Raw genomic sequence first — 18,448 nt, 5'->3', positions numbered from 1 at the left:
TAAATAAATAACTTAGGTAAAAAAAGAAAAGGAGAGAAAAAAAGGTAATGATAAGAGGAAGACCATGTCTCACTCCCTCTTTTCTTTTTCTTGTTGCCCTAGATTCCGTCCTTCCAAGCAAGGAATCATAACATATATATATATATATATATATATATATATATATATATATATATATATATATATATATATAAACATATACATGCACATATATATACACACGTTATTTATGTTTTGTGCAAATAAACATTCTGCACACTACATAAAAGACAAAAATTGATCAGTTACAATTAAAGTTCCCACTACTCAGCACTGTGCAAAGAGAAAGTTGGAAAAATCAGTTTGAGATTAGTTCTCACTTTGATGCAATGGTCTCAGCAGAGGTGGATCTAGAGGAAGTGTAAGGTGGCAGGTCTTCTATGATGAATGGCTTATTAGAGGAGAGAATGAATTGGTAATAAAAAACATGTGATTTCAGTTCACAAGATGAGCCTACAGAGGTGGTCAAAACCTAAGTTCACAGGAAATGCAGGAGCATAACTTGACACCCTCAAAATATTGATAAAAGTCTTGAAAGAAAAGGCTTGTATCAATATGCAGCACAGTTAAATCATTGTCCAAAATATTTTAATATGTTGGCCTGGGTTGCCCTAGAAGGTGTGGTAGGGAAGGATGGGAAATTGGTGATACCTAGTATGTAGCACTGCATTTTTTGTTTGCTTTAATCAATTGATTTATTTCTGAAAAAATTTTAAATATATTTTATAATTATTGATTTAAGTAGTTTCTGTAAACTGGTTGCAAAAAAAAACATTAAAAGTGGATATCTTCAGGTCTCTAGTAATTAGCAATATTCTAGAACAGTAATAAAAATATTTTATGATGTATTTTTAGTCAAGATGAAAATTGGCAGGTGAAACTAAAGTAACATTTTAAAAATTTTCAAATGCATTGAGGATTTCTGCCATAAATAAACCTCAACATTTTTTTAATCCAACATTTCAAAATGCACTTGACTGCCCACCCTAATTTTTTTCTATCATAATATCTACTAATATATTGCATAATCAATGTTCCAGTGTTCTGCTTATTTTAGATTACTTATAAATATGGGCTTTAGAAACAGGTGTAATAAGTAAAAACACAAGAATTTGGAAAATCATCTGTTTTCCACTATTTGTAAGAGATTCATAGTTTGGTCTATATGAGAAACTTTTTCAAGAAGGTTGTGTTACTTAACAAAAGAGGTCTAGATAACATGAAATAATATGAAGTGTTAAAAAAAATTCAGCTGTGTTTAATGACTTCTCATATGTTAAACACTTTATTCAGTGATACAGAATTGCTGAAAATTCCCCAAGAGATAGAGGAAAGAGTGATTTAAAGGGGAAAAAAATATGCAACTTCAAAACAAAACTAGTTTTTCCAAAAAATGAGGGCCATCTTTTGCCCCCATGTAATGATACACTCCCACTGGCAAAGCTTTGTTTGTAAGTATTATTTGTAAATATATAATTTTAATCAGGAATTGTACTCAAATATTTTCATCACTTCCTCCTTGTGCATTGCATTTAACACTTAAAAACTTAATTTTATAATAAAATAGGATGCCTGCAGCTACACTGGTGAAGTATTAGAAAATTGCTTAAATTGTCATTATTTAAAACAAAACTTTCAAGTAAAGCTAGTAACAGTTTAAATCAATACAGGAAGCTAAATTTAAATAGAGTAAAAGGAAGCTTGATGTTTTCTTATGATTAAAAATAATAAGCTCAAATATGTAAAATGAATAAGGACATTCAATAATGTATTGACAATTCATATATAATTGTATTGTACATATAAATTAATTCAATTCTAGGAGCATTAGAGTTTAGGTGCATAGGTATTTGTACCATTACTTGAAAAGTGGAGACAACAAATATTATATTAAGGGGAAAAATTTGTTTTAAATCAACATTAGGAAAAAAATTATCAGAGGCTATGGAATCAAACAGAATAATTATTAAAATGAATCAGTGGTTTCGTGGATCTTCCATTGAGGAAGGGGTAGGAAGAAGGAAATAAATGCTTTGAAAAGCTCCACCATATTTCTGGGAATCTAGGAGGATATGTTCATGCACACACCCAGAAAAGACCTGAGAAGGTGCTCTGACCTCTGCCTGACCTTGAGACTTAACACAAACTGTAACTGAAGGTTATGACACCATTTTAAACTACTGGCTAAAGCATTAAAGATGCACCCCATCCCCCCTACACCAGAGCCCCTTGGCAAAGGCCCAGAAACTTATTAGTTCAAGGTGTTTATCTCTCTTTTGTGAGATTACTGAAGTAGAGACTTCAGTAGATATGCACAACAAAGAATACAATTATCAAGTTAGTCCCAGAAAAGTCCTAAACAACCAGCAACAACAAAAACAAAAACAGCAGCAAATAGCAACAATAACAAAATCAGAGGAAGAATATGATTTCCCGAGTTGACACATTGTATAATTTTAAATATCTTGTTTTCAATAACAACAAAATTTTTGAAACTCACAAAGAAACAAATTTTGGACCATATACAGACCAAAAGCAGTCAATAAAAACTGTCCATAATGAAGCTCAAGCACTGGATTTACTAGACAAATACCTTTAACCAGGTTTTTTAGATATGTTCAAAAGAACCAACAGAAACTATGACAAAAGAATTAAAAGGAAATATAAGAGAAACGAATCACCAAATAGAGATTATTGAAAGACACAGAATTCTAGAAAAACAATAAAAATTTCTGAATTGAAAAGCTTAATAACTGAAATAAAAATTTCATTAGAGGGGGCTCAACATCAGGCATGAGCTGGCAGAAGAAAGAAGCAACGCACTTGAAGACAGGTGAATAGCGATCACTAGTCTGAAGAACAAAAAAAAAAAATTTTTTTATAAGTAGCAGAGTGTTAGACAAATGTGGTATACTACTTTATTCTGCTCCCTGGAAGTTATTTCCACCATTTTATTTTCAAGCTCACTTATCCATTCTTCTGCCTCAGTTATTCTGTTATTGATTACTTCTAGAGTATTTTTAATTTCAGTAATTGTGTTGTTCATCACTGTTTTTTTGCTCTTTAATTCTTCTAGATCCTTGTTAAATGCTTCTTGTATTTTCTTCATTCTGTTTCTGAGATTTTGGATCATCTTTACTATCATTACTCTGAATTCTTTTTCAGGTAGGTTGCCTATTTCGTCTTCATTTATTTGGTCTTGTAGGTTTTTACCTTGCTCCTTCATTTGTAACATATTTTTTTGTCGTTTCATTTTTTTTTTTTTTGATGGGTGGGGCTGTATTCCTGTCTTACTGGTTGTTTGGCCTGAGATGTCCAGCACTGGAGTTTGCAGGGAGTTGAATAGAGCCAGGTCTTTGGTGCTGAGATGAGGACCTCTGGGAGGCCTCACTCCGACTGATATTCCCTGGGGTCTGAGGTTCTCTGTTAGTCCAGTGGTTTGGACTCAGAACCCCCACCACAGGAGCTCGGGCCCGACCTCTGGCCTGGGAACCAAGATCCTGCAAGCTTCGTGGCGCAGTAAAAAAAAGAAAAAAAAAAAAAAAAAAAAGGAAGAAAGAAAGAAAAAAAGGAGCAGTACAATATCAAAGAATAAAAAACAAAATAAAATTAGAAAGATAAAAAATATATTAGGAACAATAAAACTATAATTGAAACAACTGCAACAAGGTAAAATAAAACCACAACAGGAAAAAAAAAAAAAAAAAAGCAGGGGGGAGAAACAAGCCAAAAGGAGAGATCACTAACAAAGTATAAAGAATAAAATAAATTAGAAAAATAAAAGACTTATTAGGAAAAATGAAAGTATAAAAGAATCAACAAGGTAAAACCACCCCAATCTAAAAGAAAAAAGAAAAAGAAAGAAAAGAAAAAGCCTTGGCTATGGGGGTGGAGTTTAGGCAGGAGGTGGAACATAGGCAGAGGTGGGGTTTAGGGTGGAGCAGGACCTAGGCAGGTAGGGGAGTGACGTTTGAGTATGGGGCAGGGCCTCTGCTTAGGACCTGCATGTAAGGGAAGAAGCAGCATGTCGAAAGGAGGGCCTCTGGAATGTGGAATGTGGAGTTCCAGAGTTTGGAGGTAAGGCCCTGGGTGAGGGTGTGTGGGTCGGGTTTAGGCCCAGCACATTGGAGGGGTTCTCAGAGGGGGTCTCTGAGTGTAGAGGTAGGGCCCTGGGTGGGGGTGTAGGGGCGGGGCTTGGGTTCTGAGCAGCAGGAAGGAGGCTCTGAGGGCAGAGGATTAGGCCCCGGAGCCCAGCAGGCTTCCCGGTGCCCAAGTGGACAGGGAAAGCACTGGCCCCGTTCCCTTCCGTTCCTCCATGCCCCCCCCACCTTCTCCCCCAGGGTCTCCCCCATTGCCGCTGAACCCCTAACTGTGGGTGGGTCCCGCTGGGTGTAGGAACTCCTCCCCTCCCCCAGCTGCCCCTCAGGGGTGCTGGTCCCATAGGTCCGGCCTTTACTTTTGCTCTCCCTTCCCTCCCTCCCTCCCACTCGCTCAGGACCCACGAGGCTGGAGGGGGCCTAGGTGGGCAGAGGATCAGGCCTGGGATCTCAGCAGGTTCCTGGGGGCCCAAGTGGGCAGGGGAAACCTGGCCACACTCCCTTTTGATCCTCTGCCCTCCCAATGGTTCCCCAATTACCCCTTCTGGTGTGGGATCTCTTCCCCTGCCCCAGCTGCCCTCAAGGGCACCAGTCCCGTCCCGCCTCCACTTCTCCTCCCCCTTCACTCCCCCCATTCCCCATGTCCTACGCAGTTGCTGGGGGTTTCTCCCTGGGGACACCCCTTAGGTGTCCGTGGTCCCCCACCAGTGCCTGGTAGGTGCCCTAGTTGTGAGGAGATGCGAATTCCGTGACCTTCTAGTATGCCATCTTGACTCCACCCCCCCCCGTATACTACTTAATATAACAACATATGCTTATGAGAAGCCCAGAAGAAAAGATGATAGAGATATGGACAGAAGGAATATTTGAAGAAATAATGGCCAAAAACTTCTCAAATTTGAAGAGAAACTTTAATTTGCTGGTGCATTTTGAAATAACATCTTGAAATATGCTGAAGGGAAAAGTAACCATATTGAAACACTCTCAGTATTCTGTTTTGTATAACTTCCCTCAGAAGAAACTGCTTTATCAGAACCTAAACTATGTGGGGAAAGGTGAATACTCAACTCTAACCCCTCCTCTAGTATTTCTGTCTTACCTAAATTGAGGCATTAGATGATGGGGAAAGTTGAAAAACAGTTTTGATGATCACAACCCAGGGACACCACAGGCTCATTAAAAGAAATGACAGTGTATTACAGCAGAAATGACTGCAAGGTTAAACCTCTAAGAAGAAATTTATAGGGAAATCTTGATTGTTCATATTATGTGTCAACTTGACTAGGTTATTGCTTGGTCAAACACTAGCTTAGATGTTACCCTGAGGGTATACTTTAGATGGGATTAACATTTTAATAAATAGATTTTGAATAAAGCAAGTCACCCTGCTCCCCATAATGATAGTGGGCTTCATAAATCACCTGAAAGCTTTAAGAGCTAAGATGCTAAGACTGGGTTCTCCAAAGAAGAAAGGATTCTGAGATTCTGTCTCTAGACTGCAACTTCGAAATTCTGCCTGAATCTCCAGCCTCTGGAGTCAAGATTACAACATAGATTTTTGCTTGAATTTCCAGCCTTCTGGCCTGGCCTGCAAATTTTGGACTTGCTAGTCACAATTGCATGAGCCAATTCCTTAAAAAAAAAAAAAAAAAAAAAAATCTCTGAAATAAACTCATTAAATACTTCTTTTTCTCTCTCTCTCTCTCTCTCTCTCTCTTCTGTCTTTCTGTTCTCCTCCTCTCTTCTTTCTCTCTTTATCTATCTATTTATCTACCTATCTATCTTCCCTATTGGTTCTTTTTCTCTGGAGAACCTGACTAATACAAAATCAAAAGACAACACAGGAGACCAAAATAAATAAATAAATAAATAAATAAAACAAATGCACTAGAGGAAACAGAAGACTCTGACACCTACAGTTACATCAGATAATAAAAACAGGCTAACTCCTAGCTAGATAAACATAAACCTTCACACTAAAAGCCTATTTACCTAAGCTCTTATTCCCAATACAATATGTCTGGCATGCAACAAAGATTACAAGGAACACTAAAAAGCAATAAAAATCATAGTCTGAAGAGACAAACCAGGTAACAGAACCAAACTCAGAATTGGCAGACATCTTGAAGTTCTCAGATTGGAAAATTTAAGATAACTGTGATTGATATGTGTAGTGCTATAACAAAAAAAGTGGACAATATGCAACAACACATGTTAACAGAGATATGGAAACTCAAAAGGAAACACGAGAAATTAAAATCACTATAACAGAAATAAAGAGTGCCTATCATGAGTTCATCAGTAGACTGGATACAACTGAGGAAAGAATCACTGAGCTTGAAGATATGTTAATATAAACTTTCCAAACTGAAATTCATGGAGAAAAAAATATGAAAAAGGACTGCACAAAATATCTAAGAACTGTTGTACAATTACAACAGGTATAATACAGATGCATTGGGAATACCAGAAGGAGAAGAAAAAGAACAAAGAACAGAAATAATTTGTGAGGTGAAATTAGCTAAGAATTTTTCAAAAATAATGACAGACACCAAATCATAGATCAAGGACTCAGAGGAGTCCAAGTGGGAAAAATAATAAAAAAACTTTCACCTGGCATGTTGTGTTCAAACTACAGAAAATCAAAGAAAAAATCTTGAAACACACACACAGAAAAACAACACCTTACCTATGAAGAAAGAAGTATAAGATTTATAGCAGACTTCTTGTCATCAACAATGCAAGCAAAAAGAGAGTGGAGTGAAATATTTAAAATGTTGAAATGTTGAAATAAAGGAATCACCAACCTAGAATTCTGTATTAAGGAAAATTGTTCCTCAAAAATGAAGGGGAAATAAAGACTTTCTCAAATGAACAAAAATGAGGAATTTTTCACCAGTAGATCTGCCTTTCAAAAAATGTTTAAAGAAGTTTAATTTTTTTAAAGTTTAGAGAAAGAAAATGATGCAGGTTAGAAACTGAGATCTACGTAAAGAAATGAAGGGCATTAGAGAGGGAACACATAAAGGTAAAATAAACCCTTTTATTTTTCTTTTTCTTACTTGATTTAATATATAACTGTTCAAACTAACAACAGCAACAATATATTGGGTGAGTATAGCTTATTGATAAGTGAAATGAGCGACATCAATGTTAGAAGGGATGAATTTGAAATATTTTAAGGTACCTACACACTCATAAAATAATATAGACCTATTTGGAAGTGGACTTATAAATACATGTTGTAAATACATGTTGCCATCCTTAGGGCAACCACTAAAATCATTTTTTAAAAAGAAGTATAATTGATTTGTTAAGAAATGAGAGAAAACAGAATCATATAAAATGCCTAATTAAACCAGATAAGGCAGAAAAAGGGTAGAATATTTTTAAAAAAAAGAAATAAGAAGTGCAATGAATAGAGAACAGTACAGAAAGGGGAGAGATTAATCCAACTATACACATAATCACTTTAAATGTGAATGGATTAAATGCAACTATAAAAAATAAAAACAGAAAATGACAGAGGGGATAAAAAAAAACAACTGACTATATGTTGTCTGCAAGAAACCCACTTTAAAAAGAAAGACACAGATTATAAGTAAAGTGATGAAGAAAACTATACCACACTAACACTAATGAAGGGAAAGCTGGAGTAGCTATATCAATTTCAGGCAAAGCAGACTTCAAACAAGGAAATTTATCAGGGATAGAGAGAGGCATTACATAACGATAAAGGGGTCAATTTTCTAAGAAGACTTAATCCTTAATGTGTATGTGCATAACAGCAAAGTACCAAAATAAGTGAGGCAAAAACAGATAGAATGGCAAGATGAAATAAACAACTCTATTATTATAGTTAGAGACCTCAACAGACCTCTATCAGTAATTGACAGATTCTGCTTACAGAAAATCAGTGAGGATACAGTTGAACTGAACCACCATCATTATCAACTGTATCTAATTGACATTTATAAAATACTTATCCAACAGCAGAAGAATACAGTCACCCCTTGGTATCTGAGGGGGATTGGTACCAGGAGCCCCTGCATCAAACCCATGTTATTTAAGAGTCAAGTGCACATTCCTCTCAAGCTCACATGGAACATTCACCAAGATACATCACATTCAGGGACATGAAACACACCTCAAACACATTTAAAAGAATTGAAATCATCCAAAGTATGCTCTCAGAACACAATGGAACTAAACTAGAAATCAATAACAGAAAGTGGCTACAGAATCCCCAAGTATTTGGAGATTAAACAAACAACACACTTGTAAATAATACATGGGTCAAAAAAGAAATGCCAAGAGATATTAAAAATAATTTGAACTTAGTGAAAATTGAAATAAAACCTATCAAAATTTATGAGATGCAGTGAAAGCAATGCTTAGAGGGAAATTTATAGCATTGAATGCATATTTTTTAGAAAAGTAAAGATCTAAAACCAAAAATGTAAGCTTTCACCTTAGGATACTAGAGAAAGAAGAGCAGTATAAACCAAAAGAAAGAAGAAGTAACAAACTTAAAGCAGATATTAATGAATTTTAAAATAAGAAATAGAGAAATATCAATAGAGACAATGAGAAAATTAATGAAACAAAAAGGTGGTTCTTTGAAAACATTAATATAATCAATAAACTTCTAGCCAGGCTAAGAATAAATATAAAGACATAAGTTACCAATACCAGAAATGAAAGAGGGACCATCATTTAAAAATATAATAGACTATTATGTAAAACTATATGATCCCAAATTTGACAATTTGAATGAAATGGACTAATGCTTGAAAGACACATCATACCAAAACTGACACAAGGAGAAATAGATCATCTTAATAGGCCCATATCTATTACAGAAATTCAAACAATAATAATAATTCCAGAAGAGAAAGCACCAGGCCCAGATTTTTTCACTGGTGAACTCTACCAATCATTTAAGAAAGAAATGATACCAAATCTCTTTAGTATCCTCCAGAAAAGAGAAACAGAGGGCACACCTCCTCACTCATTCTTTGAGACCAGAATTACCCCAATATCAAAACCAGAAAAAGACAAGAAAACTACAGTCCGATATATCTCATGGGTAGCTGCAAAAACCTAACCAAAATTATAGTTCACTGCATCCAAATATGTATGGAAAGAATGTACTCCATAACCAACTAGGATTATCCCAGATATTCAAAGCTGTCTAAACATTCAGTAATCAATGTAATCCATTGCATCAAAAGGCTAAAGAAAATTTTGCAGCAGTATTACCTCAGACATGTTACCTTGCATTCTTGTGTCTCATTTTTCACATTTGTAAAGTATGGTTTATAACAGGACACACCTCAAACAAGGCAGGCTGTGAGGAGTAACTGCTGATTCCTTTTTCTCATTCATTTTAGGAGGAGACCACCAAGCACTAGTCTGAGTCTAGCAGGGGAATCAGACATGGCTGTCATAGAGTTCAGGAAATGATGGTACAGAGATACAAATACAGGCCTGGAATACAGTAGGTAATTGCTAAGTATTTGTTGAAGGAGTGACAAAATGAACATAATACTATCGGGACTCAGATGAGGGGCAGCTAACTCTTTCTGGTAGTTTCATGAAAGACTTCTTGGCAAAAGTGATTTTTGAGCAGGTCTTGAAGGATGTATAGGAAGCTATCCAAAGGAGGAGATGTATATACCAAATTTCATAGTCAAAGAGCAAGGGGGGTCCCAAGTGACAGGAAGTGAGGCAATGAGGCCAGGAAGAGCTGTAATGCCCCTCCCTCCCTCCTTCCTTCCTTCCTTTAGGTTTGTGGCTGGTATAGATTTAGGGCTTTATAGTTGTTGAGATTATCCGGTCTGGGAAACTTGCACTGTACCTGTTTTTGTAATATAATTTTCTTCCCATTGTATAACATAGCAAGACTTCAGGTACTCAATCTAAACATTTTGTCTTTGGGCTGAGCTGACATTCTGTTTTAGAAATACCACTCTAATATTTAGGTGTTATATAGTTATGAGCACTGCTTACTACTGTCTGCTCTCATTTGCCAGGTCTAAGTTCTACCAGTTGTTACATATTTAGAAAATCACACGATAAAAATACTAATTTTCATGCAAAATTTTGGCCAAGTGTAGACAACAGTATCCATTTGACATGACTTTTAAAAATCTTCTGCTTTTACTTTTATTTTCTTTTGCCTTTATTTTGACTGTGTAAATATTTCCAAAATTTTGATATTTTTACAAAGAAAAAATACATGCATAGTTCCATCCATTTTGTAAGTAGACTTTTAATTTTGTGTTTATTTCCAAGACTTCTTCTTTGAACACCACCATTTTGTCATTGAACTATCCAAACTATGTGAATTAAAAAAATTTTTGGTTATATATTTATTAGTAAACTTTATTTTTTAGAACAGTTCTAGATTTACAGAAAAATTGTGAAGCTGGTACAGAAAATTCCCAAATAGTTCATATTCAGTAGCCTCTATCAAAGCATCGTACATTAATATGGTACACTTGTCACAATTAATGAACCCAAATTGTTAATTATTAAATAATTATTAACAAGTTCCAAACTTTATTCAGATTTGCTTAATTTTTACTTAGTGTCTTTTCTCTCTTCCAGGAACTCACTGAGGATACATTACATTTAGTTGTAATGTCACCTTAGGCTCCTCTTAGCTGTGACAGATTATCATACTTTTATTGACTTTTGATGACCTTGAAAGTTTATTTATTAATTTTTAAAAATTTTATTGAAGTGTAGTTGATTTACAATGTCATGTTAGTTTCAGGTATACAGAACAGTGATTCAGTTTATATATATACATAAACTGAAGTTTATATATATATATTTTTTCAGATTCTTTGGCCATATAGGTTATTACAAAATATTGATTATAGTTCCCTGTGCTATACAGTAGGTCTCTGTTGGTTATCTATTTTATATATAAAATATATAACTGTGTATATGTTAATCCCAACCTCCTAATTTATTCCTCTTCCTCACCCTTCCCCTTTGGTAACCATAAAATTGTTTTCTATGTCTATGGGTCTATTTCTCATTTGTAAATAAGCTCAATTGTATCTTTGTTTTTCAGATTCCACATATAAGCAATATCATATGATAATAATCTTTCTCTGTCTGGCTTACTTCACTAAGTATGATGATATTTAATCCATCCATGTTGCTGCAAATGGTGTTATTTCATTCTTTTTATGGTTGAGTAATATTCCATTGTATATATACCACATCTTCTTTATCCATTCATCTGTCAGTGGACATTAGATTGCTCCCATGTCTTGATTACTGTAAATAGTTCTACAATGAACATCGGGTTGCTTGTTTCTTTTTGAATTATAGTTTTCTCTGGATATATGCCCAGGAGTGGGATTGCAGGCTCATATGGTAACTCTATTTTTAGTTTTTTAAGAAACCTCCATGCTGTTCTCCATAGTGGCTGTACCAATTTACATTCCCAACAAGAGCATAGAATGGTTCCTTTTTCTCCATACCCTCTCCAGCATTTATTGTTTGTAGAATTTTTGATGATGGCCATCCTGACTGGTGTGAGGTGATAACCTCATTGTAGTTTTGATTTGCATTTCTCTGATAATTAGCAATGCTGAACATTTTTTCATGTGTTTTTTGGCCATCTGTATGTCTTTTTTGTAGAAATTTTTATTTAGGTCTTCTGCCCATTTTTTGATTGGGTTTTTTTTTTTTTTTTCTTTTTTGATATTAAGCTATGTGAGCTGTTTGTATATTTTGGAGACCTTGACAGATCTGAAAACTGCTCAGGTATTTTGTAGAATGTTCCTAAATTGAGAGTTGCCTGATGTTTTCTCATTAGACTGGAGTTTGGGATTTTTTGGAAGGAAAACTATAGAAGTAAAGTGACACTTTCATGTCATATCAAGGGTACATATTATGAACATGACTTAGCACTGTTGATGTTGACCTTGACCACCTGGCTGAGGTAGTGTTTGTCCAGTTTTTCCACTATAAAGTTTTTACTATTTAAAAACTTTTATTTTAACTGCCTCCTTTCCTTGCTTATCTGTAAACTGCCACTCCAATTACATTCTTACTTTTCAAAAATAACACATATAAAACATGGAGAATACAAATGTATCAAGAAAACTGAAATTACCAAAAACCTCCCCACAAACAATACATCAAAATATTCTCAATTTTTTTTCCTGAACATAAACAGCTAAGATTAAGTTATCAGTTTTCTAGGGTGATTACTATCATAATAGTAGTCATGGGAAATTTCCCATATCTAATGGAATGTTTGATTTAAAAATAATTAATCCATGATGTGAAATCTACGAAATTTGCTCCAAATGGGAAAAAAAAGCTCATCTTTTTGCCCCCTTCAACACACCTGCATTTTAGCAATAGTAATAGCTACCATGAATTTCAATGAATCTTACATACCAGGTATCATGCTAAGTACAATGCACATATTATTTTCTATAATACTCAGAGCCATCCTTTAATATAATTATTTCTCTCATTTCACAAAGGAAACACCTGAGTTTTGTAGAGATAGAATACATTGTCTCATATAGTAAGTATGTAGCAGAAAACTGAGTCAAACAGAGCAAGAAACTAATTTCTTTACCACTCTTTTATATGACATCTTGCATTTTGGTCCTCTGTTCACCACTAGTACATTTAGAAACTACAACTGAATTGTATTGCTGATTATTTTAGTCATATAGAGTAGGTTGACATGATAGTGCCCTGAAATGTAGCAACTGTAGGTACAATTATTGTATGTGCACTTTACAGTTCAGAGATTATAGATATACTTTTATACATTGAATACTTAAAAACTTCTGTCAGGGTCACTGGCTAGCTCTAAAGGGGAAACCCAAATTAAAGGAAGTGTTTGATTATTTTCTGTCTCTATGCTACAATGAAGTTCTATGAGGGCAGGGAGTTTATTTTTTAAGAGATCTATTCCTAAATCCTAGAAAAGTTCCTGGCATGAAGATACAACGTTAAACATTGCCAAATATTTGTGGGGAAGTGTAAACTTAATATAGAGTTATTTTTCAATGTAATGCTACCAGATTTTGCTCCTATTTGTATAGATGAACAAAACCACAGCAACAAAATACTGCCTTCATAGAGCTCAAATTTCAGTAACTCATAATCATTCCTTCTCATTTCGCTGAGGATCCTTTCAATTTATTCATTTCTAGTGATATTTTAATGGAATTGGTTGCTCTCAATAAAATATAGTCTTAATTATGTTGAGCTTTTAAGAATACAATGGCCACTTCATTTCGTAGTTGTGAATATCTTCACAACAAAAAAGAGTATTTAACAGATATTTTAATGCCGGTTGGAATAAATTAAATGAAATGTGCAATACAAAATTATTTACAAAGCTCTTTTAGGAACTAAAATTTTGTTTCCATTTTGGTTTTATTCAGCTAAGAAAGTTAATTTTCTGTTCTGAAGTGCTGTGTGAAACAGGTTATAAATGAACTGAATTTCATAAGCCAAATGAACCTGCAATTCTTGTCCAAGTTTAAATAAAAATGTGGTATATAATACACATGCAATTAAAATAGTGAAATCGTGCAGGGCATATATTATTGGCTCTATATCTAAATACATATATCATACAAAATCGCAATCCAGAGGTAAAGTGTACTTATAGACGGAATTATGTCTCCCCCAAATCCACACATTGATGTCTTAACACCCAATGTGCCTGCATTTGGAACTAGGGACTTTACAGAGGTAATTAAGGTTAAATGAGATCATAAGGATGGGGCCCTAATCCAATAAGACTGGTGTTCTTACTAGAAGAGAAACCAAATAAAAGGTCATATGAAGACACAGAAGGCAGGAAGCCAAGGAAAGAGGTCTCAGGGAGAAGCCAAACTTGCCATCACCTTGATCTCTAGCCTCCAGAACTGTGAGAAAATACATTTCTGTTGTTTAAGTCATCCACTCTGTGGCATTTTGTTATGACATCCCTAGTTGCCTAATACCACTGCCTAGACTCTAAAGACACAAGAAAAAAATCCCCTAAGGAAAACTTGATAGTGCGTGTAGAGAGCTTTTTTCATGTATTTAATAGTTTTAGGGTTTATGCGTGCATGTGTGTGTGTGTGTGTGTGTGTGCTTGAAAATACAGCTCATGCAATATATACATTTATATGTATATATATATACACATATACCCCAAGCAACTTAAAATCGGCAATATGTATACTTTTTTTATTTTGTGTATTAAGAATGAATAGAAATTACTTTATAGGTGTTATACAAATGAGCCAAAGATGTCCCTTGTTTATTGTGGCCCCCATGTTTTTACTTCATCACAGCAGTCTAAACTGTTAGCTCAAAAGCCTACTGGTGCTAAACTCAAATTCTTACACATCCAATTGCTTTAAATATAGCCCTGATAGGCCTATTTTTAGTCATTTAGAAGCCAGTCTTCTCTGCAAACCCCAAGAAAATGCACCCAACATCTACTAGCCATAAATAAGGTAAACCATGGCCCTTTAAAGATCCCAAGCCCCTGCTGGCTTTGAAAGCTCTCTGACCCAGAAATCACCTAGACACTTAAGCCTCCTCTCCAGCTCTCTTCCCCAGTCATTTCTTTGTCCTCTTCCCTTTATGGATGGTGGACCTAGGCTGCTGTGTCTAAGAGGTCTCCTGCTGTGAGGGATCTCCCCTCACATGCATCCTGTCCAAGTGCTGCCCACAATGCAACTCCTTGTGTGCTACTGCCACCTCCTAGCATATGTCTTGTCCTTGATTAGCCACCCAAATCCTTCAATTCAATGCAATGGGTATGAGTATCTTAAATATGGATAGGCTTGTAGTCAAACTTAGAAATACATATGAATCAAATAGAAACCAAACATTTATTAGAAGTGGCAAAGCTCTTATAAAGTACAACTATCTCATAAGGGTGTTGGGAGGAGTAATTAATGTAAAATAGAATAAAGCTTGAAACACAGCAAGTACCTAATGATATTAAGCAAATATTAATAATCTTGGTAATCTAGACTCAAAAATGTGGATCTAATTTATTCATTTTTTTTGCTCTGCTAACTTTTTATTATCATTTTATAACTTATTCAGCAAACATATTTGAGTACTTTCATTGTGCCAGGTCACTACATGGTAGGAATTTTCCATAATTGTGCCTCTTAATTTAAATAGAGTATTTCACATGGAACTTACCATATGAAGAGAATTTCCTGTCCAGATTAGTCAATTTTAATCATAAATCATTTAAGAGATTGTTCTATAATCACTTAAAAAAGCTGACTAAGTACATATAGATTAAATGAGTTTAAAGTCATTAAAGTTATAATGTAAGAGAAGATGATTCTAGGACAATTTATAAAAGCCTATGCTTTCCTTCCATATTATTTCCTTTTGTGATCATGTTTACTATTTCCTTTTGGTTTGAGGTTTCTAGGGTACTGAATACACCGGTTTCTTTGATTCTTCAATTTTTATCAAAACTTATCTATTATGTCTATTTATCTATAATGTATTAAAAAACATCAAAACCAAAATGTATAAGAATTTTTGTATGTTAAATTCCTTTGGAAACGAGAGTCAATGTAAAAGACACATGGATTCCAGGTTGTGTCAGCACCTTGTGTCCAGGAATGTGTTAAACTTTATCTCAATTAACAGAGATGTTTATTAAAAAATTAATAGCAGTTAACACTGCTGTATGATATATCAGAATTGTTAAAAGAGTAAATTCTAAGAGTTCTTATCACAATGAGAATTTTTTTTTATTTCTTTTCTTTTTATTGTAGCTATATGAGATGATGGATGTCAGCTGAAACCATTGTGATAATCATTTCAGAATACATGTAACTCAGACCATCATGCTGTGTGCCTTAAACTTATACAGTAATATATGTCAATTATTTCTCAATAAAACTCGAAAAAAAAATAAGTGGTGGTTTTAAAAATTTACCAAAGTGAAATTTACTAATGGGAAACTAGAACAGCAAAATAATAAAATAAAAGCTCCCACATGGCAGTGTGAATTTTCTCTTTGCTACCTCTCTTCAAATATCAATATTTAAGCCTTTGAAGAGAAACTTTATAAACAACTTAAGTGTGTTTAAAAACACAGAACTATTTTGGTAGAAAGTCCTTTATATTTTGATTACATCACGTTCAGACTGAAAAACCAATAATTAAAGCTTAGATAATTAGGAGGTTAAAAATCTTCAGGTTTTGGGGCTTTTACTGAATTGCAATGCTTAAAAAGGAAGTTTGCAAATAAGAAGATGCTGAAGTGTACCAGTATGAAAGTAAAGTAAGGAACAATCTATGTGACCTTGAACTTGGTGACACATTTTTAGACGCAATACCAAAAGCACATTCCATGAAAGAAAAACTTGGTAGGTTGGATTTTTAAAATTAAAAATTTCTAAGCTGTGAAGCAAACTTTTAAGGGAATAGAAAGACAAGCCATAGATTGGGATAAGCTATTTGGAAAACCCATGTCTGATAAAGGCATTGTATGCAAAATACAGAAAGAAATTTTAAAACTCAACAATAAAAAAAAAAATTAAGGCAAAATATCTGGATACCTCACCAAAAAGGACATACAGACAGCAAATAAACAGGAATATGCTGAAAATTATTTGTAATTAGGGAACTGCAAATTAAAACAACAAAGAGATATCACTACACAACCATTAGAAAGATTTAAAATCCAAAATTTTAACAATACCAATTGCTGACGTGGATGCAGATCAACAGGAACTCTCATTCACTGATAGTGAGAATGCAAAAGGTTCAGCCACTTTGGAAGACAGCTGGCAATTTCTTACAAAGCTAAACATACTCTTACCACACAATCCAGCAGTCATGCTCTTAGATATTTACTCAACTTATTTTAAAACATATTCACAAAACCCCTGCAGACTTCAGGTTTTTGATCTACATGAAAGAAGCTTGGAAGTCACCACTCTGTCCTAACAACAAGTAAAACGCTGAACAGACTGGAAAATCAACAACTCTTCTTGAATTCATATGAGAGGGGAGGACACAGTGCAAACTGCTGTCTCCAAGACTGGAAAGTCAGACAAGTGAATACAGAGAGTCATGACTCACCTGAGCAGAGTCTCGCGGGCAGAAACTGGCAAGGGAACCAGTGCTGGAGCAGGAAAACCTGAACTGGAATTGTCTAATTGCTGGAGGTTCAGTGTGGACAATCCTGACGGTTAAAACCTCCAGGGGAACCCAGTCATAGTGGGGCTCCCATACTTTAGTGAGTTTTACCTCCAGGAGCTCAACTGGATTCTCACAGTAAGTATCAGAGAAAAATCCCCTTGTGCTGTCAGCAGCAGGAAGCGAAGAGGAACCATTTTGAAATACGCCAGAGCAAGCTGTTCTACTTAACAAGGCCTGCGCTCAGGAGAAATTAATTAACCAAAGTCTAACTGGCTGCGATATTAGCAGAGCCTAGCTCACCTGGGAGAAGGGAAATACCCAACTCTTGTCAGCTGTAGCCTTCCACATAGGAGAGGGGGAATACAAAGCTCTAGCCCACTTGAGCCATCCTCATTCACCTAAGGAGAGAGACAAAAACTGAAAAACACTCGTGAAGCTCATGATCCAAAGGCACTGGCCCACTAAACAACTGAGAGCTAGTTATTAGAGATTACAGAATTATAGGTATAGAATTATAGAACACTTCCCCTCCCCCCACACCTTACCACCACATTACTAATGGCCTGTTTACAGCAGTTCTTTGTTCAAATCTGGCTGTCAAGAAAAATTAAAGGCATACTAAAAGGCAAAGAAAACACAAGAGATAGAAGGAACCACACATTGCAGGGATTGGGAATGATCATACCAGGATTTTGAAAGAACTATAATTAATATGTTAAGAGCTCTAATGGATAAACAGCATGCAAAAACAGATGGATAATGTCAGCAGAGACATGGAAATCCTAGGAGAGAACCAAAAAGAAACACTAGAAATGCAAAACACTGCAACAGAGATGGGAAGAAAGCCTTTGATGGGATTATTAGTAGACTAGACATGACAGAAGAAAGAATCTCTAGAATATCCAAGGTCTGTGGGACAACTACAAAAGTTGTAACATACACGTATAAGAATACCACAAGGAGACAATAGAAAATAACAGAAGAAATATTTTAAACAATAATGACTGAGAATTTCCCCCAAATTAGTGTCAGTCACCAAATCACAGATCCAGGAAGCTCAGAGAACATCCAACAGAATAAATATCAAAAGATTACATGAAAAAAAAAAAAAAAAAAAGATTACATGTAGGCGTATC

General features: G+C 35.0%; 1 long non-coding RNA gene across 1 annotated transcript; it reads left to right on the top strand.

Annotated features, from left to right (window-relative positions):
- The first annotated feature begins 207 nt into the window (after positions 1 to 207).
- On the top strand, positions 208 to 18,084 carry LOC309656883. Its single transcript, XR_014261568.1, has 3 exons — positions 208 to 4,116; positions 9,530 to 9,640; positions 15,938 to 18,084. It is a non-coding gene; the product is annotated as an uncharacterized lncRNA (long non-coding RNA).
- The last annotated feature ends 364 nt before the right edge of the window (positions 18,085 to 18,448 follow it).

The sequence above is a fragment of the Balaenoptera physalus genome, assembly GCF_965194825.1.
Source record: "Balaenoptera physalus genome assembly, chromosome: 3".
Lineage (NCBI taxonomy): Eukaryota > Metazoa > Chordata > Mammalia > Artiodactyla > Balaenopteridae > Balaenoptera > Balaenoptera physalus.
This window is presented reverse-complemented; position numbering and strand designations above follow the sequence as displayed.